The sequence below is a fragment of the Pimephales promelas genome, chromosome 24 (assembly GCF_988280905.1).
Source record: "Pimephales promelas chromosome 24, fPimPro1.hap1.1, whole genome shotgun sequence".
NCBI lineage: Eukaryota > Metazoa > Chordata > Actinopteri > Cypriniformes > Leuciscidae > Pimephales > Pimephales promelas.
The window spans coordinates 21,881,408-21,903,354 of NC_142792.1; the positions used below are offsets into that span (position 1 = coordinate 21,881,408).

General features: G+C 44.3%; 39 non-coding genes across 39 annotated transcripts; 19 read left to right on the forward strand and 20 right to left on the reverse strand.

Moving 5' to 3' along the window:
* Nucleotides 1-218: 218 nt before the first annotated feature.
* Nucleotides 219-301, reverse strand: trnal-cag (transfer RNA leucine (anticodon CAG)). The gene has a single exon. It is a non-coding gene; the product is annotated as a tRNA-Leu (tRNA).
* A 95-nt stretch (nucleotides 302-396) lies between these two features.
* trnam-cau (transfer RNA methionine (anticodon CAU)) lies at nucleotides 397-470 on the forward strand. The gene has a single exon. It is a non-coding gene; the product is annotated as a tRNA-Met (tRNA).
* Nucleotides 471-1,265: 795 nt separating this feature from the next.
* trnal-cag (transfer RNA leucine (anticodon CAG)) lies at nucleotides 1,266-1,348 on the reverse strand. The gene has a single exon. It is a non-coding gene; the product is annotated as a tRNA-Leu (tRNA).
* Nucleotides 1,349-1,443: 95 nt separating this feature from the next.
* trnam-cau (transfer RNA methionine (anticodon CAU)) lies at nucleotides 1,444-1,517 on the forward strand. The gene has a single exon. It is a non-coding gene; the product is annotated as a tRNA-Met (tRNA).
* Nucleotides 1,518-2,320: 803 nt separating this feature from the next.
* Nucleotides 2,321-2,403, reverse strand: trnal-cag (transfer RNA leucine (anticodon CAG)). Its single transcript has one exon. It is a non-coding gene; the product is annotated as a tRNA-Leu (tRNA).
* A 95-nt stretch (nucleotides 2,404-2,498) lies between these two features.
* Nucleotides 2,499-2,572, forward strand: trnam-cau (transfer RNA methionine (anticodon CAU)). The gene has a single exon. It is a non-coding gene; the product is annotated as a tRNA-Met (tRNA).
* A 795-nt stretch (nucleotides 2,573-3,367) lies between these two features.
* trnal-cag (transfer RNA leucine (anticodon CAG)) lies at nucleotides 3,368-3,450 on the reverse strand. Its single transcript has one exon. It is a non-coding gene; the product is annotated as a tRNA-Leu (tRNA).
* A 95-nt stretch (nucleotides 3,451-3,545) lies between these two features.
* On the forward strand, nucleotides 3,546-3,619 carry trnam-cau (transfer RNA methionine (anticodon CAU)). The gene has a single exon. It is a non-coding gene; the product is annotated as a tRNA-Met (tRNA).
* A 795-nt stretch (nucleotides 3,620-4,414) lies between these two features.
* trnal-cag (transfer RNA leucine (anticodon CAG)) lies at nucleotides 4,415-4,497 on the reverse strand. The gene has a single exon. It is a non-coding gene; the product is annotated as a tRNA-Leu (tRNA).
* A 95-nt stretch (nucleotides 4,498-4,592) lies between these two features.
* On the forward strand, nucleotides 4,593-4,666 carry trnam-cau (transfer RNA methionine (anticodon CAU)). Its single transcript has one exon. It is a non-coding gene; the product is annotated as a tRNA-Met (tRNA).
* Nucleotides 4,667-5,469: 803 nt separating this feature from the next.
* trnal-cag (transfer RNA leucine (anticodon CAG)) lies at nucleotides 5,470-5,552 on the reverse strand. The gene has a single exon. It is a non-coding gene; the product is annotated as a tRNA-Leu (tRNA).
* A 95-nt stretch (nucleotides 5,553-5,647) lies between these two features.
* trnam-cau (transfer RNA methionine (anticodon CAU)) lies at nucleotides 5,648-5,721 on the forward strand. Its single transcript has one exon. It is a non-coding gene; the product is annotated as a tRNA-Met (tRNA).
* A 795-nt stretch (nucleotides 5,722-6,516) lies between these two features.
* On the reverse strand, nucleotides 6,517-6,599 carry trnal-cag (transfer RNA leucine (anticodon CAG)). The gene has a single exon. It is a non-coding gene; the product is annotated as a tRNA-Leu (tRNA).
* A 95-nt stretch (nucleotides 6,600-6,694) lies between these two features.
* Nucleotides 6,695-6,768, forward strand: trnam-cau (transfer RNA methionine (anticodon CAU)). Its single transcript has one exon. It is a non-coding gene; the product is annotated as a tRNA-Met (tRNA).
* An 802-nt stretch (nucleotides 6,769-7,570) lies between these two features.
* On the reverse strand, nucleotides 7,571-7,653 carry trnal-cag (transfer RNA leucine (anticodon CAG)). Its single transcript has one exon. It is a non-coding gene; the product is annotated as a tRNA-Leu (tRNA).
* Nucleotides 7,654-7,748: 95 nt separating this feature from the next.
* Nucleotides 7,749-7,822, forward strand: trnam-cau (transfer RNA methionine (anticodon CAU)). Its single transcript has one exon. It is a non-coding gene; the product is annotated as a tRNA-Met (tRNA).
* A 795-nt stretch (nucleotides 7,823-8,617) lies between these two features.
* Nucleotides 8,618-8,700, reverse strand: trnal-cag (transfer RNA leucine (anticodon CAG)). The gene has a single exon. It is a non-coding gene; the product is annotated as a tRNA-Leu (tRNA).
* A 965-nt stretch (nucleotides 8,701-9,665) lies between these two features.
* trnal-cag (transfer RNA leucine (anticodon CAG)) lies at nucleotides 9,666-9,748 on the reverse strand. Its single transcript has one exon. It is a non-coding gene; the product is annotated as a tRNA-Leu (tRNA).
* Nucleotides 9,749-9,843: 95 nt separating this feature from the next.
* On the forward strand, nucleotides 9,844-9,917 carry trnam-cau (transfer RNA methionine (anticodon CAU)). Its single transcript has one exon. It is a non-coding gene; the product is annotated as a tRNA-Met (tRNA).
* Nucleotides 9,918-10,713: 796 nt separating this feature from the next.
* Nucleotides 10,714-10,796, reverse strand: trnal-cag (transfer RNA leucine (anticodon CAG)). The gene has a single exon. It is a non-coding gene; the product is annotated as a tRNA-Leu (tRNA).
* A 95-nt stretch (nucleotides 10,797-10,891) lies between these two features.
* Nucleotides 10,892-10,965, forward strand: trnam-cau (transfer RNA methionine (anticodon CAU)). The gene has a single exon. It is a non-coding gene; the product is annotated as a tRNA-Met (tRNA).
* Nucleotides 10,966-11,760: 795 nt separating this feature from the next.
* On the reverse strand, nucleotides 11,761-11,843 carry trnal-cag (transfer RNA leucine (anticodon CAG)). The gene has a single exon. It is a non-coding gene; the product is annotated as a tRNA-Leu (tRNA).
* A 95-nt stretch (nucleotides 11,844-11,938) lies between these two features.
* On the forward strand, nucleotides 11,939-12,012 carry trnam-cau (transfer RNA methionine (anticodon CAU)). The gene has a single exon. It is a non-coding gene; the product is annotated as a tRNA-Met (tRNA).
* An 803-nt stretch (nucleotides 12,013-12,815) lies between these two features.
* Nucleotides 12,816-12,898, reverse strand: trnal-cag (transfer RNA leucine (anticodon CAG)). Its single transcript has one exon. It is a non-coding gene; the product is annotated as a tRNA-Leu (tRNA).
* A 95-nt stretch (nucleotides 12,899-12,993) lies between these two features.
* Nucleotides 12,994-13,067, forward strand: trnam-cau (transfer RNA methionine (anticodon CAU)). The gene has a single exon. It is a non-coding gene; the product is annotated as a tRNA-Met (tRNA).
* Nucleotides 13,068-13,870: 803 nt separating this feature from the next.
* Nucleotides 13,871-13,953, reverse strand: trnal-cag (transfer RNA leucine (anticodon CAG)). Its single transcript has one exon. It is a non-coding gene; the product is annotated as a tRNA-Leu (tRNA).
* A 95-nt stretch (nucleotides 13,954-14,048) lies between these two features.
* trnam-cau (transfer RNA methionine (anticodon CAU)) lies at nucleotides 14,049-14,122 on the forward strand. Its single transcript has one exon. It is a non-coding gene; the product is annotated as a tRNA-Met (tRNA).
* Nucleotides 14,123-14,917: 795 nt separating this feature from the next.
* Nucleotides 14,918-15,000, reverse strand: trnal-cag (transfer RNA leucine (anticodon CAG)). The gene has a single exon. It is a non-coding gene; the product is annotated as a tRNA-Leu (tRNA).
* Nucleotides 15,001-15,095: 95 nt separating this feature from the next.
* Nucleotides 15,096-15,169, forward strand: trnam-cau (transfer RNA methionine (anticodon CAU)). Its single transcript has one exon. It is a non-coding gene; the product is annotated as a tRNA-Met (tRNA).
* Nucleotides 15,170-17,019: 1,850 nt separating this feature from the next.
* On the reverse strand, nucleotides 17,020-17,102 carry trnal-cag (transfer RNA leucine (anticodon CAG)). Its single transcript has one exon. It is a non-coding gene; the product is annotated as a tRNA-Leu (tRNA).
* A 95-nt stretch (nucleotides 17,103-17,197) lies between these two features.
* trnam-cau (transfer RNA methionine (anticodon CAU)) lies at nucleotides 17,198-17,271 on the forward strand. The gene has a single exon. It is a non-coding gene; the product is annotated as a tRNA-Met (tRNA).
* Nucleotides 17,272-18,067: 796 nt separating this feature from the next.
* On the reverse strand, nucleotides 18,068-18,150 carry trnal-cag (transfer RNA leucine (anticodon CAG)). The gene has a single exon. It is a non-coding gene; the product is annotated as a tRNA-Leu (tRNA).
* A 95-nt stretch (nucleotides 18,151-18,245) lies between these two features.
* On the forward strand, nucleotides 18,246-18,319 carry trnam-cau (transfer RNA methionine (anticodon CAU)). Its single transcript has one exon. It is a non-coding gene; the product is annotated as a tRNA-Met (tRNA).
* An 803-nt stretch (nucleotides 18,320-19,122) lies between these two features.
* Nucleotides 19,123-19,202, reverse strand: trnan-guu (transfer RNA asparagine (anticodon GUU)). The gene is given in 2 exon segments: nucleotides 19,123-19,157; nucleotides 19,165-19,202. It is a non-coding gene; the product is annotated as a tRNA-Asn (tRNA).
* A 95-nt stretch (nucleotides 19,203-19,297) lies between these two features.
* Nucleotides 19,298-19,371, forward strand: trnam-cau (transfer RNA methionine (anticodon CAU)). Its single transcript has one exon. It is a non-coding gene; the product is annotated as a tRNA-Met (tRNA).
* Nucleotides 19,372-20,175: 804 nt separating this feature from the next.
* trnal-cag (transfer RNA leucine (anticodon CAG)) lies at nucleotides 20,176-20,258 on the reverse strand. The gene has a single exon. It is a non-coding gene; the product is annotated as a tRNA-Leu (tRNA).
* A 95-nt stretch (nucleotides 20,259-20,353) lies between these two features.
* Nucleotides 20,354-20,427, forward strand: trnam-cau (transfer RNA methionine (anticodon CAU)). Its single transcript has one exon. It is a non-coding gene; the product is annotated as a tRNA-Met (tRNA).
* An 803-nt stretch (nucleotides 20,428-21,230) lies between these two features.
* On the reverse strand, nucleotides 21,231-21,313 carry trnal-cag (transfer RNA leucine (anticodon CAG)). Its single transcript has one exon. It is a non-coding gene; the product is annotated as a tRNA-Leu (tRNA).
* A 95-nt stretch (nucleotides 21,314-21,408) lies between these two features.
* trnam-cau (transfer RNA methionine (anticodon CAU)) lies at nucleotides 21,409-21,482 on the forward strand. The gene has a single exon. It is a non-coding gene; the product is annotated as a tRNA-Met (tRNA).
* The last annotated feature ends 465 nt before the right edge of the window (nucleotides 21,483-21,947 follow it).

Sequence of the window (21,947 nt, forward strand, 5' to 3'; positions counted from 1 at the left end):
AAATTCCAAGAAAACTGCACGAAAACGCCACCGAATCCCATACATTGCACCAAAAGTGTTACTTTAAAGTCCATATTATGCAGGTCAGTGCAACTGCATTGTTTGGTTAACTCTAGCATGAACAGAAATGCAGTGCTTTGTCAACATTAATGCACTTCGGGGTGAACTTGCCAGAGGGTTCAAGACTCTAGCTTGAGCCCGCAGCCAAAGGTTAGGTTTGTCAGAAGTGGGATTCGAACCCACGCCTCCAGGGGAGACTGCGACCTGAACGCAGCGCCTTAGACCGCTCGGCCATCCTGACGTGAGGGCTAAGGGTGAGCAGTACTTTTGGATCTGCACCGAATGGCAGATGATCTGGAAGCTAGTGGTTCTCCACTCACCCGAGCGACAGCACATGCCTCGTTGGCGCAGTTATGTAGCGCGTCAGTCTCATAATCTGAAGGTCGTGAGTTCGAGCCTCACACGGGGCAGGCTGGTGCTTTTTGATACATGGGAGCATGTAAATGAAAGAGCTGCTTTCTGTATCATTCCTTTTGTGCGTTTTTCCAGTCCTTCATATGCAATGTCATAGAAATCAAGTGTTCTTGTGGGACTAATGTTGAACAAATGCAGCAATAGTATTACTCTCATATTTATGTAATATGCGTCAGTGTTGTTGCAGTATGTTTTTTTAAGGCTAATGTAATTCTATCATTCCAATGACAAGTCTTGTCAATGCTAAAGCAATGTTTTGCATGGCATTCCTTGAATCTTAGGCCATGACTCTGCACCACATGCCCCCAAAACCCATGACCTTCAATTCCAAGAAATTTCCAAGAATCCTTGCCATGAAGTTCTACTGCATCCCCAAAACTTCAGTCCACCACATCCCAGTTAGACTCCCAAAATCACATTGCATACTCCCCCTAAAAAGAAAAGAAAAAAAGACATGAATAGCCTTTCATAAACAAGTTCTTCTTCCGGTAAACATCAGAACGTGGCATTCCTCGAAGTTCTGTTGGATCCCATTCTATAAACATGTCCAATTTCGTGAAATGTCTTGACTTGAAATTCCAAGAAAACTGCACGAAAACGCCACCGAATCCCATACATTGCACCAAAAGTGTTACTTTAAAGTCCATATTATGCAGGTCAGTGCAACTGCATTGTTTGGTTAACTCTAGCATGAACTGAAATGCAGTGCTTTGTCAACATTAATGCACTTCGGGGTGAACTTGCCAGAGGGTTCAAGACTCTAGCTTGAGCCCGCAGCCAAAGGTTAGGTTTGTCAGAAGTGGGATTCGAACCCACGCCTCCAGGGGAGACTGCGACCTGAACGCAGCGCCTTAGACCGCTCGGCCATTCTGACGTGAGGGCAAAGGGTGAGCAGTACTTTTGGAGCTGCACCGAATGGCAGATGATCTGGAAGCTAGTGGTTCTCCGCTCACCCGAGCCATAGCACATGCCTCGTTGGCGCAGTTATGCAGCGCGTCAGTCTCATAATCTGAAGGTCGTGAGTTCGAGCCTCACACGGGGCAGGCTGGTGTTTTTTGATACATGGGAGCATGTAAATGAAAGAGCTGCTTTCTGTATCATTCCTTTTGTGCGTTTTTCCAGTCCTTCATATGCAATGTCATAGAAATCAAGTGTTCTTGTGGGACTAATGTTGAACAAATGCAGCAATAGTATTACTCTCATATTTATGTAATATGCGTCAGTGTTGTTGCAGTATGTTTTTTTAAGGCTAATGTAATTCTATCATTCCAATGACAAGTCTTGTCAATGCTAAAGCAATGTTTTGCATGGTATTCCTTGAATCTTAGGCCATGACTCTGCACCACATGCCCCCAAAACCCATGACCTTCAATTCCAAGAAATTTCCAAGAATCCTTGCCATGAAGTTCTACTGCATCCCCAAAACTTCAGTCCACCACATCCCAGTTAGACTCCCAAAATCACATTGCATACTCCCCCTAAAAAGAAAAGAAAAAAAGAAAAAAAGACATGAATAGCCTTTCATAAACAAGTTCTTCTTCCGGTAAACATCAGAACGTGGCATTCCTCGAAGTTCTGTTGGATCCCATTCTATAAACATGTCCAATTTCGTGAAATGTCTTGACTTGAAATTCCAAGAAAACTGCACGAAAACGCCACCGAATCCCATACATTGCACCAAAAGTGTTACTTTAAAGTCCATATTATGCAGGTCAGTGCAACTGCATTGTTTGGTTAACTCTAGCATGAACAGAAATGCAGTGCTTTGTCAACATTAATGCACTTCGGGGTGAACTTGCCAGAGGGTTCAAGACTCTAGCTTGAGCCCGCAGCCAAAGGTTAGGTTTGTCAGAAGTGGGATTCGAACCCACGCCTCCAGGGGAGACTGCGACCTGAACGCAGCGCCTTAGACCGCTCGGCCATCCTGACGTGAGGGCTAAGGGTGAGCAGTACTTTTGGAGCTGCACCGAATGGCAGATGATCTGGAAGCTAGTGGTTCTCCGCTCACCCGAGCCACAGCACATGCCTCGTTGGCGCAGTTATGTAGCGCGTCAGTCTCATAATCTGAAGGTCGTGAGTTCGAGCCTCACATGGGGCAGGCTGGTGCTTTTTGATACATGGGAGCATGTAAATGAAAGAGCTGCTTTCTGTATCATTCCTTTTGTGCGTTTTTCCAGTCCTTCATATGCAATGTCATAGAAATCAAGTGTTCTTGTGGGACTAATGTTGAACAAATGCAGCAATAGTATTACTCTCATATTTATGTAATATGCGTCAGTGTTGTTGCAGTATGTTTTTTTAAGGCTAATGTAATTCTATCATTCCAATGACAAGTCTTGTCAATGCTAAAGCAATGTTTTGCATGGCATTCCTTGAATCTTAGGCCATGACTCTGCACCACATGCCCCCAAAACCCATGACCTTCAATTCCAAGAAATTTCCAAGAATCCTTGCCATGAAGTTCTACTGCATCCCCAAAACTTCAGTCCACCACATCCCAGTTAGACTCCCAAAATCACATTGCATACTCCCCCTAAAAAGAAAAGAAAAAAAGACATGAATAGCCTTTCATAAACAAGTTCTTCTTCCGGTAAACATCAGAACGTGGCATTCCTCGAAGTTCTGTTGGATCCCATTCTATAAACATGTCCAATTTCGTGAAATGTCTTGACTTGAAATTCCAAGAAAACTGCACGAAAACGCCACCGAATCCCATACATTGCACCAAAAGTGTTACTTTAAAGTCCATATTATGCAGGTCAGTGCAACTGCATTGTTTGGTTAACTCTAGCATGAACTGAAATGCAGTGCTTTGTCAACATTAATGCACTTCGGGGTGAACTTGCCAGAGGGTTCAAGACTCTAGCTTGAGCCCGCAGCCAAAGGTTAGGTTTGTCAGAAGTGGGATTCGAACCCACGCCTCCAGGGGAGACTGCGACCTGAACGCAGCGCCTTAGACCGCTCGGCCATCCTGACGTGAGGGCTAAGGGTGAGCAGTACTTTTGGATCTGCACCGAATGGCAGATGATCTGGAAGCTAGTGGTTCTCCACTCACCCGAGCGACAGCACATGCCTCGTTGGCGCAGTTATGTAGCGCGTCAGTCTCATAATCTGAAGGTCGTGAGTTCGAGCCTCACACGGGGCAGGCTGGTGCTTTTTGATACATGGGAGCATGTAAATGAAAGAGCTGCTTTCTGTATCATTCCTTTTGTGCGTTTTTCCAGTCCTTCATATGCAATGTCATAGAAATCAAGTGTTCTTGTGGGACTAATGTTGAACAAATGCAGCAATAGTATTACTCTCATATTTATGTAATATGCGTCAGTGTTGTTGCAGTATGTTTTTTTAAGGCTAATGTAATTCTATCATTCCAATGACAAGTCTTGTCAATGCTAAAGCAATGTTTTGCATGGCATTCCTTGAATCTTAGGCCATGACTCTGCACCACATGCCCCCAAAACCCATGACCTTCAATTCCAAGAAATTTCCAAGAATCCTTGCCATGAAGTTCTACTGCATCCCCAAAACTTCAGTCCACCACATCCCAGTTAGACTCCCAAAATCACATTGCATACTCCCCCTAAAAAGAAAAGAAAAAAAGACATGAATAGCCTTTCATAAACAAGTTCTTCTTCCGGTAAACATCAGAACGTGGCATTCCTCGAAGTTCTGTTGGATCCCATTCTATAAACATGTCCAATTTCGTGAAATGTCTTGACTTGAAATTCCAAGAAAACTGCACGAAAACGCCACCGAATCCCATACATTGCACCAAAAGTGTTACTTTAAAGTCCATATTATGCAGGTCAGTGCAACTGCATTGTTTGGTTAACTCTAGCATGAACTGAAATGCAGTGCTTTGTCAACATTAATGCACTTCGGGGTGAACTTGCCAGAGGGTTCAAGACTCTAGCTTGAGCCCGCAGCCAAAGGTTAGGTTTGTCAGAAGTGGGATTCGAACCCACGCCTCCAGGGGAGACTGCGACCTGAACGCAGCGCCTTAGACCGCTCGGCCATTCTGACGTGAGGGCAAAGGGTGAGCAGTACTTTTGGAGCTGCACCGAATGGCAGATGATCTGGAAGCTAGTGGTTCTCCGCTCACCCGAGCCATAGCACATGCCTCGTTGGCGCAGTTATGCAGCGCGTCAGTCTCATAATCTGAAGGTCGTGAGTTCGAGCCTCACACGGGGCAGGCTGGTGTTTTTTGATACATGGGAGCATGTAAATGAAAGAGCTGCTTTCTGTATCATTCCTTTTGTGCGTTTTTCCAGTCCTTCATATGCAATGTCATAGAAATCAAGTGTTCTTGTGGGACTAATGTTGAACAAATGCAGCAATAGTATTACTCTCATATTTATGTAATATGCGTCAGTGTTGTTGCAGTATGTTTTTTTAAGGCTAATGTAATTCTATCATTCCAATGACAAGTCTTGTCAATGCTAAAGCAATGTTTTGCATGGTATTCCTTGAATCTTAGGCCATGACTCTGCACCACATGCCCCCAAAACCCATGACCTTCAATTCCAAGAAATTTCCAAGAATCCTTGCCATGAAGTTCTACTGCATCCCCAAAACTTCAGTCCACCACATCCCAGTTAGACTCCCAAAATCACATTGCATACTCCCCCTAAAAAGAAAAGAAAAAAAGAAAAAAAGACATGAATAGCCTTTCATAAACAAGTTCTTCTTCCGGTAAACATCAGAACGTGGCATTCCTCGAAGTTCTGTTGGATCCCATTCTATAAACATGTCCAATTTCGTGAAATGTCTTGACTTGAAATTCCAAGAAAACTGCACGAAAACGCCACCGAATCCCATACATTGCACCAAAAGTGTTACTTTAAAGTCCATATTATGCAGGTCAGTGCAACTGCATTGTTTGGTTAACTCTAGCATGAACAGAAATGCAGTGCTTTGTCAACATTAATGCACTTCGGGGTGAACTTGCCAGAGGGTTCAAGACTCTAGCTTGAGCCCGCAGCCAAAGGTTAGGTTTGTCAGAAGTGGGATTCGAACCCACGCCTCCAGGGGAGACTGCGACCTGAACGCAGCGCCTTAGACCGCTCGGCCATCCTGACGTGAGGGCTAAGGGTGAGCAGTACTTTTGGAGCTGCACCGAATGGCAGATGATCTGGAAGCTAGTGGTTCTCCGCTCACCCGAGCCACAGCACATGCCTCGTTGGCGCAGTTATGTAGCGCGTCAGTCTCATAATCTGAAGGTCGTGAGTTCGAGCCTCACATGGGGCAGGCTGGTGCTTTTTGATACATGGGAGCATGTAAATGAAAGAGCTGCTTTCTGTATCATTCCTTTTGTGCGTTTTTCCAGTCCTTCATATGCAATGTCATAGAAATCAAGTGTTCTTGTGGGACTAATGTTGAACAAATGCAGCAATAGTATTACTCTCATATTTATGTAATATGCGTCAGTGTTGTTGCAGTATGTTTTTTTAAGGCTAATGTAATTCTATCATTCCAATGACAAGTCTTGTCAATGCTAAAGCAATGTTTTGCATGGCATTCCTTGAATCTTAGGCCATGACTCTGCACCACATGCCCCCAAAACCCATGACCTTCAATTCCAAGAAATTTCCAAGAATCCTTGCCATGAAGTTCTACTGCATCCCCAAAACTTCAGTCCACCACATCCCAGTTAGACTCCCAAAATCACATTGCATACTCCCCCTAAAAAGAAAAGAAAAAAAGACATGAATAGCCTTTCATAAACAAGTTCTTCTTCCGGTAAACATCAGAACGTGGCATTCCTCGAAGTTCTGTTGGATCCCATTCTATAAACATGTCCAATTTCGTGAAATGTCTTGACTTGAAATTCCAAGAAAACTGCACGAAAACGCCACCGAATCCCATACATTGCACCAAAAGTGTTACTTTAAAGTCCATATTATGCAGGTCAGTGCAACTGCATTGTTTGGTTAACTCTAGCATGAACTGAAATGCAGTGCTTTGTCAACATTAATGCACTTCGGGGTGAACTTGCCAGAGGGTTCAAGACTCTAGCTTGAGCCCGCAGCCAAAGGTTAGGTTTGTCAGAAGTGGGATTCGAACCCACGCCTCCAGGGGAGACTGCGACCTGAACGCAGCGCCTTAGACCGCTCGGCCATTCTGACGTGAGGGCAAAGGGTGAGCAGTACTTTTGGAGCTGCACCGAATGGCAGATGATCTGGAAGCTAGTGGTTCTCCGCTCACCCGAGCCATAGCACATGCCTCGTTGGCGCAGTTAGGCAGCGCGTCAGTCTCATAATCTGAAGGTCGTGAGTTCGAGCCTCACACGGGGCAGGCTGGTGCTTTTTGATACATGGGAGCATGTAAATGAAAGAGCTGCTTTCTGTATCATTCCTTTTGTGCGTTTTCCAGTCCTTCATATGCAATGTCATAGAAATCAAGTGTTCTTGTGGGACTAATGTTGAACAAATGCAGCAATAGTATTACTCTCATATTTATGTAATATGCGTCAGTGTTGTTGCAGTATGTTTTTTTAAGGCTAATGTAATTCTATCATTCCAATGACAAGTCTTGTCAATGCTAAAGCAATGTTTTGCATGGCATTCCTTGAATCTTAGGCCATGACTCTGCACCACATGCCCCCAAAACCCATGACCTTCAATTCCAAGAAATTTCCAAGAATCCTTGCCATGAAGTTCTACTGCATCCCCAAAACTTCAGTCCACCACATCCCAGTTAGACTCCCAAAATCACATTGCATACTCCCCCTAAAAAGAAAAGAAAAAAAGAAAAAAAGACATGAATAGCCTTTCATAAACAAGTTCTTCTTCCGGTAAACATCAGAACGTGGCATTCCTCGAAGTTCTGTTGGATCCCATTCTATAAACATGTCCAATTTCGTGAAATGTCTTGACTTGAAATTCCAAGAAAACTGCACGAAAACGCCACCGAATCCCATACATTGCACCAAAAGTGTTACTTTAAAGTCCATATTATGCAGGTCAGTGCAACTGCATTGTTTGGTTAACTCTAGCATGAACTGAAATGCAGTGCTTTGTCAACATTAATGCACTTCGGGGTGAACTTGCCAGAGGGTTCAAGACTCTAGCTTGAGCCCGCAGCCAAAGGTTAGGTTTGTCAGAAGTGGGATTCGAACCCACGCCTCCAGGGGAGACTGCGACCTGAACGGAGCGCCTTAGACCGCTCGGCCATCCTGACGTGAGGGCAAAGGGTGAGCAGTACTTTTGGAGCTGCACCGAATTGCAGATGATCTGGAAGCTAGTGGTTCTCCGCTCACCCGAGCCATAGCACATGCCTCGTTGGCGCAGTTAGGCAGCGCGTCAGTCTCATAATCTGAAGGTCGTGAGTTCGAGCCTCACACGCGGCAGGCTGGTGCTTTTTGATACATGGGAGCATGTAAATGAAAGAGCTGCTTTCTGTATCATTCCTTTTGTGCGTTTTTCCAGTCCTTCATATGCAATGTCATAGAAATCAAGTGTTCTTGTGGGACTAATGTTGAACAAATGCAGCAATAGTATTACTCTCATATTTATGTAATATGCGTCAGTGTTGTTGCAGTATGTTTTTTTAAGGCTAATGTAATTCTATCATTCCAATGACAAGTCTTGTCAATGCTAAAGCAATGTTTTGCATGGCATTCCTTGAATCTTAGGCCATGACTCTGCACCACATGCCCCCAAAACCCATGACCTTCAATTCCAAGAAATTTCCAAGAATCCTTGCCATGAAGTTCTACTACATCCCCAAAACTTCAGTCCACCACATCCCAGTTAGACTCCCAAAATCACATTGCATACTCCCCCTAAAAAGAAAAGAAAAAAAGACATGAATAGCCTTTCATAAACAAGTTCTTCTTCCGGTAAACATCAGAACGTGGCATTCCTCGAAGTTCTGTTGGATCCCATTCTATAAACATGTCCAATTTCGTGAAATGTCTTGACTTGAAATTCCAAGAAAACTGCACAAAAACGCCACCGAATCCCATACATTGCACCAAAAGTGTTACTTTAAAGTCCATATTATGCAGGTCAGTGCAACTGCATTGTTTGGTTAACTCTAGCATGAACTGAAATGCAGTGCTTTGTCAACATTAATGCACTTCGGGGTGAACTTGCCAGAGGGTTCAAGACTCTAGCTTGAGCCCGCAGCCAAAGGTTAGGTTTGTCAGAAGTGGGATTCGAACCCACGCCTCCAGGGGAGACTGCGACCTGAACGCAGCGCCTTAGACCGCTCGGCCATCCTGACGTGAGGGCAAAGGGTGAGCAGTACTTTTGGAGCTGCACCGAATGGCAGATGATCTGGAAGCTAGTGGTTCTCCGCTCACCCGAGCCATAGCACATGCCTCGTTGGCGCAGTTAGGCAGCGCGTCAGTCTCATAATCTGAAGGTTGTGAGTTCGAGCCTCAAACGGGGCAGGCTGTTGCTTTTTGATACATGGGAGCATGTAAATGAAAGAGCTGCTTTCTGTATCATTCCTTTTGTGCGTTTTTCCAGTCCTTCATATGCAATGTCATAGAAATCAAGTGTTCTTGTGGGACTAATGTTGAACAAATGCAGCAATAGTATTACTCTCATATTTATGTAATATGCGTCAGTGTTGTTGCAGTATTGTTTTTTTAAGGCTAATGTAATTCTATCATTCCAATGACAAGTCTTGTCAATGCTAAAGCAATGTTTTGCATGGCATTCCTTGAATCTTAGGCCATGACTCTGCACCACATGCCCCCAAAACCCATGACCTTCAATTCCAAGAAATTTCCAAGAATCCTTGCCATGAAGTTCTACTGCATCCCCAAAACTTCAGTCCACCACATCCCAGTTAGACTCCCAAAATCACATTGCATACTCCCCCTAAAAAGAAAAGAAAAAAAGACATGAATAGCCTTTCATAAACAAGTTCTTCTTCCTGTAAACATCAGAACGTGGCATTCCTCGAAGTTCTGTTGGATCCCATTCTATAAACATGTCCAATTTCGTGAAATGTCTTGACTTGAAATTCCAAGAAAACTGCACGAAAACGCCACCGAATCCCATACATTGCACCAAAAGTGTTACTTTAAAGTCCATATTATGCAGGTCAGTGCAACTGCATTGTTTGGTTAACTCTAGCATGAACTGAAATGCAGTGCTTTGTCAACATTAATGCACTTCGGGGTGAACTTGCCAGAGGGTTCAAGACTCTAGCTTGAGCCCGCAGCCAAAGGTTAGGTTTGTCAGAAGTGGGATTCGAACCCACGCCTCCAGGGGAGACTGCGACCTGAACGCAGCGCCTTAGACTGCTCGGCCATCCTGACATGAGGGCTAAGGGTGAGCAGTACTTTTGGAGCTGCACCGAATGGCAGATGATCTGGAAGCTAGTGGTTCTCCGCTCACCCGAGCCATAGCACATGCCTCGTTGGCGCAGTTAGGCAGCGCGTCAGTCTCATAATCTGAAGGTTGTGAGTTCGAGCCTCACACGGGGCAGGCTGTTGCTTTTTGATACATGGGAGCATGTAAATGAAAGAGCTGCTTTCTGTATCATTCCTTTTGTGCGTTTTTCCAGTCCTTCATATGCAATGTCATAGAAATCAAGTGTTCTTGTGGGACTAATGTTGAACAAATGCAGCAATAGTATTACTCTCATATTTATGTAATATGCGTCAGTGTTGTTGCAGTATTGTTTTTTTAAGGCTAATGTAATTCTATCATTCCAATGACAAGTCTTGTCAATGCTAAAGCAATGTTTTGCATGGCATTCCTTGAATCTTAGGCCATGACTCTGCACCACATGCCCCCAAAACCCATGACCTTCAATTCCAAGAAATTTCCAAGAATCCTTGCCATGAAGTTCTACTGCATCCCCAAAACTTCAGTCCACCACATCCCAGTTAGACTCCCAAAATCACATTGCATACTCCCCCTAAAAAGAAAAGAAAAAAAGACATGAATAGCCTTTCATAAACAAGTTCTTCTTCCGGTAAACATCAGAACGTGGCATTCCTCGAAGTTCTGTTGGATCCCATTCTATAAACATGTCCAATTTCGTGAAATGTCTTGACTTGAAATTCCAAGGAAACTGCACGAAAACGCCACCGAATCCCATACATTGCACCAAAAGTGTTACTTTAAAGTCCATATTATGCAGGTCAGTGCAACTGCATTGTTTGGTTAACTCTAGCATGAACAGAAATGCAGTGCTTTGTCAACATTAATGCACTTCGGGGTGAACTTGCCAGAGGGTTCAAGACTCTAGCTTGAGCCCGCAGCCAAAGGTTAGGTTTGTCAGAAGTGGGATTCGAACCCACGCCTCCAGGGGAGACTGCGACCTGAACGCAGCGCCTTAGACCGCTCGGCCATCCTGACGTGAGGGCTAAGGGTGAGCAGTACTTTTGGAGCTGCACCGAATGGCAGATGATCTGGAAGCTAGTGGTTCTCCGCTCACCCGAGCCACAGCACATGCCTCGTTGGCGCAGTTATGTAGCGCGTCAGTCTCATAATCTGAAGGTCGTGAGTTCGAGCCTCACACGGGGCAGGCTGGTGCTTTTTGATACATGGGAGCATGTAAATGAAAGAGCTGCTTTCTGTATCATTCCTTTTGTGCGTTTTTCCAGTCCTTCATATGCAATGTCATAGAAATCAAGTGTTCTTGTGGGACTAATGTTGAACAAATGCAGCAATAGTATTACTCTCATATTTATGTAATATGCGTCAGTGTTGTTGCAGTATGTTTTTTTAAGGCTAATGTAATTCTATCATTCCAATGACAAGTCTTTTCAATGCTAAAGCAATGTTTTGCATGGCATTCCTTGAATCTTAGGCCATGACTCTGCACCACATGCCCCCAAAACCCATGACCTTCAATTCCAAGAAATTTCCAAGAATCCTTGCCATGAAGTTCTACTGCATCCCCAAAACTTCAGTCCACCACATCCCAGTTAGACTCCCAAAATCACATTGCATACTCCCCCTAAAAAGAAAAGAAAAAAAGACATGAATAGCCTTTCATAAACAAGTTCTTCTTCCGGTAAACATCAGAACGTGGCATTCCTCGAAGTTCTGTTGGATCCCATTCTATAAACATGTCCAATTTCGTGAAATGTCTTGACTTGAAATTCCAAGAAAACTGCACGAAAACGCCACCGAATCCCATACATTGCACCAAAAGTGTTACTTTAAAGTCCATATTATGCAGGTCAGTGCAACTGCATTGTTTGGTTAACTCTAGCATGAACTGAAATGCAGTGCTTTGTCAACATTAATGCACTTCGGGGTGAACTTGCCAGAGGGTTCAAGACTCTAGCTTGAGCCCGCAGCCAAAGGTTAGGTTTGTCAGAAGTGGGATTCGAACCCACGCCTCCAGGGGAGACTGCGACCTGAACGCAGCGCCTTAGACCGCTCGGCCATTCTGACGTGAGGGCAAAGGGTGAGCAGTACTTTTGGAGCTGCACCGAATGGCAGATGATCTGGAAGCTAGTGGTTCTCCGCTCACCCGAGCCATAGCACATGCCTCGTTGGCGCAGTTAGGCAGCGCGTCAGTCTCATAATCTGAAGGTTGTGAGTTCGAGCCTCACACGGGGCAGGCTGGTGCTTTTTGATACATGGGAGCATGTAAATGAAAGAGCTGCTTTCTGTATCATTCCTTTTGTGCGTTTTTCCAGTCCTTCATATGCAATGTCATAGAAATCAAGTGTTCTTGTGGGACTAATGTTGAACAAATGCAGCAATAGTATTACTCTCATATTTATGTAATATGCGTCAGTGTTGTTGCAGTATGTTTTTTTAAGGCTAATGTAATTCTATCATTCCAATGACAAGTCTTGTCAATGCTAAAGCAATGTTTTGCATGGCATTCCTTGAATCTTAGGCCATGACTCTGCACCACATGCCCCCAAAACCCATGACCTTCAATTCCAAGAAATTTCCAAGAATCCTTGCCATGAAGTTCTACTGCATCCCCAAAACTTCAGTCCACCACATCCCAGTTAGACTCCCAAAATCACATTGCATACTCCCCCTAAAAAGAAAAGAAAAAAAGAAAAAAAGACATGAATAGCCTTTCATAAACAAGTTCTTCTTCCGGTAAACATCAGAACATGGCATTCCTCGAAGTTCTGTTGGATCCCATTCTATAAACATGTCCAATTTCGTGAAATGTCTTGACTTGAAATTCCAAGAAAACTGCACGAAAACGCCACCGAATCCCATACATTGCACCAAAAGTGTTACTTTAAAGTCCATATTATGCAGGTCAGTGCAACTGCATTGTTTGGTTAACTCTAGCATGAACTGAAATGCAGTGCTTTGTCAACATTAATGCACTTCGGGGTGAACTTGCCAGAGGGTTCAAGACTCTAGCTTGAGCCCGCAGCCAAAGGTTAGGTTTGTCAGAAGTGGGATTCGAACCCACGCCTCCAGGGGAGACTGCGACCTGAACGCAGCGCCTTAGACCGCTCGGCCATCCTGACGTGAGGGCTAAGGGTGAGCAGTACTTTTGGAGCTGCACCGAATGGCAGATGATCTGGAAGCTAGTGGTTCTCCGCTCACCCGAGCCACAGCACATGCCTCGTTGGCGCAGTTAGGCAGCGCGTCAGTCTCATAATCTGAAGGTCGTGAGTTCGAGCCTCACACGGGGCAGGCTGGTGCTTTTTGATACATGGGAGCATGTAAATGAAAGAGCTGCTTTCTGTATCATTCCTTTTGTGCGTTTTTCCAGTCCTTCATATGCAATGTCATAGAAATCAAGTGTTCTTGTGGGACTAATGTTGAACAAATGCAGCAATAGTATTACTCTCATATTTATGTAATATGCGTCAGTGTTGTTGCAGTATGTTTTTTTAAGGCTAATGTAATTCTATCATTCCAATGACAAGTCTTGTCAATGCTAAAGCAATGTTTTGCATGGCATTCCTTGAATCTTAGGCCATGACTCTGTACCACATGCCCCCAAAACCCATGACCTTCAATTCCAAGAAATTTCCAAGAATCCTTGCCATGAAGTTCTACTGCATCCCCAAAACTTCAGTCCACCACATCCCAGTTAGACTCCCAAAATCACATTGCATACTCCCCCTAAAAAGAAAAGAAAAAAAGAAAAAAAGACATGAATAGCCTTTCATAAACAAGTTCTTCTTCCGGTAAACATCGGAACGTGGCATTCCTCGAAGTTCTGTTGGATCCCATTCTATAAACATGTCCAATTTCGTGAAATGTCTTGACTTGAAATTCCAAGAAAACTGCACGAAAACGCCACCGAATCCCATACATTGCACCAAAAGTGTTACTTTAAAGTCCATATTATGCAGGTCAGTGCAACTGCATTGTTTGGTTAACTCTAGCATGAACAGAAATGCAGTGCTTTGTCAACATTAATGCACTTCGGGGTGAACTTGCCAGAGGGTTCAAGACTCTAGCTTGAGCCCGCAGCCAAAGGTTAGGTTTGTCAGAAGTGGGATTCGAACCCACGCCTCCAGGGGAGACTGCGACCTGAACGCAGCGCCTTAGACCGCTCGGCCATCCTGACGTGAGGGCTAAGGGTGAGCAGTACTTTTGGATCTGCACCGAATGGCAGATGATCTGGAAGCTAGTGGTTCTCCACTCACCCGAGCGACAGCACATGCCTCGTTGGCGCAGTTATGTAGCGCGTCAGTCTCATAATCTGAAGGTCGTGAGTTCGAGCCTCACACGGGGCAGGCTGGTGCTTTTTGATACATGGGAGCATGTAAATGAAAGAGCTGCTTTCTGTATCATTCCTTTTGTGCGTTTTTCCAGTCCTTCATATGCAATGTCATAGAAATCAAGTGTTCTTGTGGGACTAATGTTGAACAAATGCAGCAATAGTATTACTCTCATATTTATGTAATATGCGTCAGTGTTGTTGCAGTATGTTTTTTTAAGGCTAATGTAATTCTATCATTCCAATGACAAGTCTTGTCAATGCTAAAGCAATGTTTTGCATGGCATTCCTTGAATCTTAGGCCATGACTCTGCACCACATGCCCCCAAAACCCATGACCTTCAATTCCAAGAAATTTCCAAGAATCCTTGCCATGAAGTTCTACTGCATCCCCAAAACTTCAGTCCACCACATCCCAGTTAGACTCCCAAAATCACATTGCATACTCCCCCTAAAAAGAAAAGAAAAAAAGACATGAATAGCCTTTCATAAACAAGTTCTTCTTCCGGTAAACATCAGAACGTGGCATTCCTCGAAGTTCTGTTGGATCCCATTCTATAAACATGTCCAATTTCGTGAAATGTCTTGACTTGAAATTCCAAGAAAACTGCACGAAAACGCCACCGAATCCCATACATTGCACCAAAAGTGTTACTTTAAAGTCCATATTATGCAGGTCAGTGCAACTGCATTGTTTGGTTAACTCTAGCATGAACTGAAATGCAGTGCTTTGTCAACATTAATGCACTTCGGGGTGAACTTGCCAGAGGGTTCAAGACTCTAGCTTGAGCCCGCAGCCAAAGGTTAGGCTTGTCAGAAGTGGGATTCGAACCCACGCCTCCAGGGGAGACTGCGACCTGAACGCAGCGCCTTAGACCGCTCGGCCATTCTGACGTGAGGGCAAAGGGTGAGCAGTACTTTTGGAGCTGCACCGAATGGCAGATGATCTGGAAGCTAGTGGTTCTCCGCTCACCCGAGCCATAGCACATGCCTCGTTGGCGCAGTTAGGCAGCGCGTCAGTCTCATAATCTGAAGTTCGTGAGTTCGAGCCTCACACGGGGCAGGCTGGTGCTTTTTGATACATGGGAGCATGTAAATGAAAGAGCTGCTTTCTGTATCATTCCTTTTGTGCGTTTTTCCAGTCCTTCATATGCAATGTCATAGAAATCAAGTGTTCTTGTGGGACTAATGTTGAACAAATGCAGCAATAGTATTACTCTCATATTTATGTAATATGCGTCAGTGTTGTTGCAGTATGTTTTTTTAAGTCTAATGTAATTCTATCATTCCAATGACAAGTCTTGTCAATGCTAAAGCAATGTTTTGCATGGCATTCCTTGAATCTTAGGCCATGACTCTGCACCACATGCCCCCAAAACCCATGACCTTCAATTCCAAGAAATTTCCAAGAATCCTTGCCATGAAGTTCTACTGCATCCCCAAAACTTCAGTCCACCACATCCCAGTTAGACTCCCAAAATCACATTGCATACTCCCCCTAAAAAGAAAAGAAAAAAAGAAAAAAAGACATGAATAGCCTTTCATAAACAAGTTCTTCTTCCGGTAAACATCAGAACGTGGCATTCCTCGAAGTTCTGTTGGATCCCATTCTATAAACATGTCCAATTTCGTGAAATGTCTTGACTTGAAATTCCAAGAAAACTGCACGAAAACGCCACCGAATCCCATACATTGCACCAAAAGTGTTACTTTAAAGTCCATATTATGCAGGTCAGTGCAACTGCATTGTTTGGTTAACTCTAGCATGAACTGAAATGCAGTGCTTTGTCAACATTAATGCACTTCGGGGTGAACTTGCCAGAGGGTTCAAGACTCTAGCTTGAGCCCGCAGCCAAAGGTTAGGTTTGTCAGAAGTGGGATTCGAACCCACGCCTCCAGGGGAGACTGCGACCTGAACGGAGCGCCTTAGACCGCTCGGCCATCCAGACGTGAGGGCAAAGGGTGAGCAGTACTTTTGGAGCTGCACCGAATTGCAGATGATCTGGAAGCTAGTGGTTCTCCGCTCACCCGAGCCATAGCACATGCCTCGTTGGCGCAGTTAGGCAGAGCGTCAGTCTCATAATCTGAAGGTCGTGAGTTCGAGCCTCACACGCGGCAGGCTGGTGCTTTTTGATACATGGGAGCATGTAAATGAAAGAGCTGCTTTCTGTATCATTCCTTTTGTGCGTTTTTCCAGTCCTTCATATGCAATGTCATAGAAATCAAGTGTTCTTGTGGGACTAATGTTGAACAAATGCAGCAATAGTATTACTCTCATATTTATGTAATATGCGTCAGTGTTGTTGCAGTATGTTTTTTTAAGGCTAATGTAATTCTATCATTCCAATGACAAGTCTTGTCAATGCTAAAGCAATGTTTTGCATGGCATTCCTTGAATCTTAGGCCATGACTCTGCACCACATGCCCCCAAAACCCATGACCTTCAATTCCAAGAAATTTCCAAGAATCCTTGCCATGAAGTTCTACTACATCCCCAAAACTTCAGTCCACCACATCCCAGTTAGACTCCCAAAATCACATTGCATACTCCCCCTAAAAAGAAAAGAAAAAAAGACATGAATAGCCTTTCATAAACAAGTTCTTCTTCCGGTAAACATCAGAACGTGGCATTCCTCGAAGTTCTGTTGGATCCCATTCTATAAACATGTCGAATTTCGTGAAATGTCTTGACTTGAAATTCCAAGAAAACTGCACAAAAACGCCACCGAATCCCATACATTGCACCAAAAGTGTTACTTTAAAGTCCATATTATGCAGGTCAGTGCAACTGCATTGTTTGGTTAACTCTAGCATGAACTGAAATGCAGTGCTTTGTCAACATTAATGCACTTCGGGGTGAACTTGCCAGAGGGTTCAAGACTCTAGCTTGAGCCCGCAGCCAAAGGTTAGGTTTGTCAGAAGTGGGATTCGAACCCACGCCTCCAGGGGAGACTGCGACCTGAACGCAGCGCCTTAGACCGCTCGGCCATCCTGACGTGAGGGCAAAGGGTGAGCAGTACTTTTGGAGCTGCACCGAATGGCAGATGATCTGGAAGCTAGTGGTTCTCCGCTCACCCGAGCCATAGCACATGCCTCGTTGGCGCAGTTAGGCAGCGCGTCAGTCTCATAATCTGAAGGTTGTGAGTTCGAGCCTCACACGGGGCAGGCTGTTGCTTTTTGATACATGGGAGCATGTAAATGAAAGAGCTGCTTTCTGTATCATTCCTTTTGTGCGTTTTTCCAGTCCTTCATATGCAATGTCATAGAAATCAAGTGTTCTTGTGGGACTAATGTTGAACAAATGCAGCAATAGTATTACTCTCATATTTATGTAATATGCGTCAGTGTTGTTGCAGTATTGTTTTTTTAAGGCTAATGTAATTCTATCATTCCAATGACAAGTCTTGTCAATGCTAAAGCAATGTTTTGCATGGCATTCCTTGAATCTTAGGCCATGACTCTGCACCACATGCCCCCAAAACCCATGACCTTCAATTCCAAGAAATTTCCAAGAATCCTTGCCATGAAGTTCTACTGCATCCCCAAAACTTCAGTCCACCACATCCCAGTTAGACTCCCAAAATCACATTGCATACTCCCCCTAAAAAGAAAAGAAAAAAAGACATGAATAGCCTTTCATAAACAAGTTCTTCTTCCGGTAAACATCAGAACGTGGCATTCCTCGAAGTTCTGTTGGATCCCATTCTATAAACATGTCCAATTTCGTGAAATGTCTTGACTTGAAATTCCAAGAAAACTGCACGAAAACGCCACCGAATCCCATACATTGCACCAAAAGTGTTACTTTAAAGTCCATATTATGCAGGTCAGTGCAACTGCATTGTTTGGTTAACTCTAGCATGAACTGAAATGCAGTGCTTTGTCAACATTAATGCACTTCGGGGTGAACTTGCCAGAGGGTTCAAGACTCTAGCTTGAGCCCGCAGCCAAAGGTTAGGTTTGTCAGAAGTGGGATTCGAACCCACGCCTCCAGGGGAGACTGCGACCTGAACGCAGCGCCTTAGACCGCTCGGCCATCCTGACATGAGGGCTAAGGGTGAGCAGTACTTTTGGAGCTGCACCGAATGGCAGATGATCTGGAAGCTAGTGCTTCACCGCTCACCCGAGCCACAGCACATGCCTCGTTGGCGCAGTTAGGCAGCGCGTCAGTCTCATAATCTGAAGGTCGTGAGTTCGAGCCTCACACGGGGCAGGCTGGTGCTTTTTGATACATGGGAGCATGTAAATGAAAGAGCTGGTTTCTGTATCATTCCTTTTGTGCGTTTTTCCAGTCCTTCATATGCAATGTCATAGAAATCAAGTGTTCTTGTGGGACTAATGTTGAACAAATGCAGCAATAGTATTACTCTCATATTTATGTAATATGCGTCAGTGTTGTTGCAGTATGTTTTTTTAAGGCTAATGTAATTCTATCATTCCAATGACAAGTCTTGTCAATGCTAAAGCAATGTTTTGCATGGCATTCCTTGAATCTTAGGCCATGACTCTGCACCACATGCCCCCAAAACCCATGACCTTCAATTCCAAGAAATTTCCAAGAATCCTTGCCATGAAGTTCTACTACATCCCCAAAACTTCAGTCCACCACATCCCAGTTAGACTCCCAAAATCACATTGCATACTCCCCCTAAAAAGAAAAGAAAAAAAGAAAAAAAGACATGAATAGCCTTTCATAAACAAGTTCTTCTTCCGGTAAACATCAGAACGTGGCATTCCTCGAAGTTCTGTTGGATCCCATTCTATAAACATGTCCAATTTCGTGAAATGTCTTGACTTGAAATTCCAAGAAAACTGCACGAAAACGCCACCGAATCCCATACATTGCACCAAAAGTGTTACTTTAAAGTCCATATTATGCAGGTCAGTGCAACTGCATTGTTTGGTTAACTCTAGCATGAACAGAAATGCAGTGCTTTGTCAACATTAATGCACTTCGGGGTGAACTTGCCAGAGGGTTCAAAACTCTAGCTTGAGCCCGCAGCCAAAGGTTAGGTTTGTCAGAAGTGGGATTCGAACCCACGCCTCCAGGGGATACTGCAACAACGCAGCGCCTTAGACCGCTCGGCCATCCTGACGTGAGGGATAAGGGTGAGCAGTACTTTTGGAGCTGCACCGAATGGCAGATGATCTGGAAGCTAGTGGTTCTCCGCTCACCCGAGCCACAGCACATGCCTTGTTGGCGCAGTTAGGCAGCGCGTCAGTCTCATAATCTGAAGGTCGTGAGTTCGAGCCTCACACGGGGCAGGCTGGTGCTTTTTGATACATGGGAGCATGTAAATGAAAGAGCTGCTTTCTGTATCATTCCTTTTGTGCGTTTTTCCAGTCCTTCATATGCAATGTCATAGAAATCAAGTGTTCTTGTGGGACTAATGTTGAACAAATGCAGCAATAGTATTACTCTCATATTTATGTAATATGCGTCAGTGTTGTTGCAGTATTGTTTTTTTAAGGCTAATGTAATTCTATCATTCCAATGACAAGTCTTGTCAATGCTAAAGCAATGTTTTGCATGGCATTCCTTGAATCTTAGGCCATGACTCTGCACCACATGCCCCCAAAACCCATGACCTTCAATTCCAAGAAATTTCCAAGAATCCTTGCCATGAAGTTCTACTACATCCCCAAAACTTCAGTCCACCACATCCCAGTTAGACTCCCAAAATCACATTGCATACTCCCCCTAAAAAGAAAAGAAAAAAAGAAAAAAAGACATGAATAGCCTTTCATAAACAAGTTCTTCTTCCGGTAAACATCAGAACATGGCATTCCTCGAAGTTCTGTTGGATCCCATTCTATAAACATGTCCAATTTCGTGAAATGTCTTGACTTGAAATTCCAAGAAAACTGCACGAAAACGCCACCGAATCCCATACATTGCACCAAAAGTGTTACTTTAAAGTCCATATTATGCAGGTCAGTGCAACTGCATTGTTTGGTTAACTCTAGCATGAACTGAAATGCAGTGCTTTGTCAACATTAATGCACTTCGGGGTGAACTTGCCAGAGGGTTCAAGACTCTAGCTTGAGCCCGCAGCCAAAGGTTAGGTTTGTCAGAAGTGGGATTCGAACCCACGCCTCCAGGGGAGACTGCGACCTGAACGCAGCGCCTTAGACCGCTCGGCCATCCTGACGTGAGGGCTAAGGGTGAGCAGTACTTTTGGAGCTGCACCGAATGGCAGATGATCTGGAAGCTAGTGGTTCTCCGCTCACCCGAGCCACAGCACATGCCTCGTTGGCGCAGTTAGGCAGCGCGTCAGTCTCATAATCTGAAGGTCGTGAGTTCGAGCCTCACACGGGGCAGGCTGGTGCTTTTTGATACATGGGAGCATGTAAATGAAAGAGCTGCTTTCTGTATCATTCCTTTTGTGCGTTTTTCCAGTCCTTCATATGCAATGTCATAGAAATCAAGTGTTCTTGTGGGACTAATGTTGAACAAATGCAGCAATAGTATTACTCTCATATTTATGTAATATGCGTCAGTGTTGTTGCAGTATGTTTTTTTAAGGCTAATGTAATTCTATCATTCCAATGACAAGTCTTGTCAATGCTAAAGCAATGTTTTGCATGGCATTCCTTGAATCTTAGGCCATGACTCTGTACCACATGCCCCCAAAACCCATGACCTTCAATTCCAAGAAATTTCCAAGAATCCTTGCCATGAAGTTCTACTGCATCCCCAAAACTTCAGTCCACCACATCCCAGTTAGACTCCCAAAATCACATTGCATACTCCCCCTAAAAAGAAAAGAAAAAAAGAAAAAAAGACATGAATAGCCTTTCATAAACAAGTTCTTCTTCCGGTAAACATCGGAACGTGGCATTCCTCGAAGTTCTGTTGGATCCCATTCTATAAACATGTCCAATTTCGTGAAATGTCTTGACTTGAAATTCCAAGAAAACTGCACGAAAACGCCACCGAATCCCATACATTGCACCAAAAGTGTTACTTTAAAGTCCATATTATGCAGGTCAGTGCAACTGCATTGTTTGGTTAACTCTAGCATGAACAGAAATGCAGTGCTTTGTCAACATTAATGCACTTCGGGGTGAACTTGCCAGAGGGTTCAAGACTCTAGCTTGAGCCCGCAGCCAAAGGTTAGGTTTGTCAGAAGTGGGATTCGAACCCACGCCTCCAGGGGAGACTGCGACCTGAACGCAGCGCCTTAGACCGCTCGGCCATCCTGACGTGAGGGCTAAGGGTGAGCAGTACTTTTGGATCTGCACCGAATGGCAGATGATCTGGAAGCTAGTGGTTCTCCACTCACCCGAGCGACAGCACATGCCTCGTTGGCGCAGTTATGTAGCGCGTCAGTCTCATAATCTGAAGGTCGTGAGTTCGAGCCTCACACGGGGCAGGCTGGTGCTTTTTGATACATGGGAGCATGTAAATGAAAGAGCTGCTTTCTGTATCATTCCTTTTGTGCGTTTTTCCAGTCCTTCATATGCAATGTCATAGAAATCAAGTGTTCTTGTGGGACTAATGTTGAACAAATGCAGCAATAGTATTACTCTCATATTTATGTAATATGCGTCAGTGTTGTTGCAGTATGTTTTTTTAAGGCTAATGTAATTCTATCATTCCAATGACAAGTCTTGTCAATGCTAAAGCAATGTTTTGCATGGCATTCCTTGAATCTTAGGCCATGACTCTGCACCACATGCCCCCAAAACCCATGACCTTCAATTCCAAGAAATTTCCAAGAATCCTTGCCATGAAGTTCTACTACATCCCCAAAACTTCAGTCCACCACATCCCAGTTAGACTCCCAAAATCACATTGCATACTCCCCCTAAAAAGAAAAGAAAAAAAGACATGAATA